Genomic DNA, 2,404 nt, shown 5'->3' on the forward strand with positions numbered 1-2,404 from the left:
ATGGAGTCAAAAACAGTAGGACATGACTGAAGTGATTAAGCACATGGAAAGAGGAGCCTGTCAGGCTATAGTCCACAGGGTCACAAAGAGTCAGCCACAACTGAGCACACATGCATAGCCATATGCTGGATTATAAACTGGTTCATAACAAGCCAAGTATTCATAAAAAGGAACAAGTTTCAGTCAGTTGTGAGGTGGATGAATCTAGAGTCTATAATACAGAGTGAAGTAAGAAAGAGAAAACCAAATATCCTATATTAATGCATATATATGAAATCTAGAAAAACAGTACTGATCAATCTATTTACAGAGAAGAAATGGAGATGAAGACATAGACAATGGAATTGTGGACACAGCAAGGGAAGTAGAGGCTAGGAAAAATTGAGAAAGTAGCATATATATATATATATATAATAGATAACTAGCGGGAAGTTGCTATATAACACAGGGAGCCCAGCCTGGCACTCTGTGACAACCTAATGGGGTGGGATGGAGCAGGGAAAAAGAGGCTCAAAAGGAAGGAAGTGAAGTGAAGTCGCTCAGTCGTGTCCGACTCTTTGAGACTCCATGGACTGTAGCCTACCATACTCCTCTGTCCATGGGATTTTCCAGGCAAGAGTACTGGAGTGGGTTGCCATTTCCTTCTCCAAAGGATCTTCCCAACTCAGGGACTGAACCTGGGTCTCCCGCATTGTAGGCAGATGCTTTACCACCTGAGCCACCAGGGAAAAAAGGAAGGAGATATATATATATAATTCTGACTGATTCACATTGCTGTATGACAGAAACCACCACAACATTGTAAAGTAATTATCCTTCAATTAAAAAAAATGTCAAAGAATTTAAAACATTCTGACCACAGAAGTGTTTATTTAAAAACCAGTATCGGTCCCAAGTTATAAGGCTTTCAAAGAAAATATTCCAAATGAGTACAGGTAGCATGATTAGAGTTTCTGAGTGTCTGATAAGAATCAATTTTCACTCCTCCCATTGGCTACATGTGTGCACATTTTTTTTTCATAATTTGGTGTGTTACACATGTATTTTATGTGTACCTTTCTTGATGACACACAAATTCAATAAAAACAGAAAGACAATACTGCTGAGGCAATCCTAAAAAGAAGGCGAGGAAACCAGGATAATTATTCTACCAGATAAAGCCACCATAACTAAGACTGTATCAGTTGTACATGGATAGGCAAATAGTCAGTAGGACTGAAACATCTCAATACATCATGTTAAGGGATATTTGATGTCAGCTTGATAAGGAAATGGCAACCCATTCCAGTATTCTTGCCTGGAGAATTCCAGGGATGGAGGAGCCTGGTGGGCTGCCGTCTGTGGGGTCACACAGAGTCCGACACAACTGAAGTGACTTAGCTTATATTATCAATGATGTTAGTATTTCTTACTGATTAGCTAGTTTCTCTACTATAAAGTTCTCCACTGTAAAGGTACTTTCCCCTCTGTAATTAACAATAACTAGGCAGTGATATTCTGTGCAATGCAGGACTATTTTGAGATTGTATAAATATCATGTTCCTTAACAAACTCTTATCTATTATAATCAGAAATTTGTTCTCTAATCTAGATAGTGGAAATATATAATAGAGTATCATTAATATTAACACAATATTTATTTTTCTAAATCTATCAGTTCTTTTACATCTGTTAGTTGGGATTTTACTATAAAGGACAACACTCTTTTTCTCTAATCCTATCAACAATTTATTAATTTATTTTGAAGTGTTTTCTAATTAATGTGTTATTATCTGTTTATATAATTGTTTATTTCAGTGCTCAAATGTCCTGATATAGAGTACTCCTTCTAAGTGAGTCCTTTGTTGACATGTTGCTACACTTTCTGGAACAATAAGATACTCTAGCTCATCATATCCTACAAATATTTAGTCCTGTAATCAACCATTTCTCCAGTTCTCAGAAACTATTTTTAGCAAGAAATGATGCTTAGAACCATGCATCTGGATGCTTTGTGGGGTTTTGCTATTGAGCTATCATTACTCCTTGGAACTTTCATGAAATGGAGAAAGGAAATACATAAAAAATAATAGCATCACACTGACAATTTTATTCTAATCCAATAACAGAATTTTTCAACTTCTCTTATACAACATTGGATCTTTCTCTGCCATGAGAAGCCAGGCTCCAATGTAAATCTGTTACCCTATCAATTATTCAGTTTAAAATACACATAAAATAGTTTCTGAGTTGTTCAGTTCAGTTCAGTCACTCAGTCCTGTCCGACTCTTTGCGACCCCATGAATCGCAGCACACCAGGCCTCCCTGTCCATCACCAACTCCCAGAGTTCACTCAGACTCGCGTCCATCGAGTCAGTCATGCCATTCAGCCATCTCATCCTCGGTCATCCCCTTCTCCTCCTGC

Source organism: Oryx dammah, unplaced genomic scaffold (genome assembly GCF_014754425.2).
Source record: "Oryx dammah isolate SB20612 unplaced genomic scaffold, SCBI_Odam_1.1 HiC_scaffold_29, whole genome shotgun sequence".
Taxonomy (NCBI): Eukaryota; Metazoa; Chordata; class Mammalia; order Artiodactyla; family Bovidae; genus Oryx; species Oryx dammah.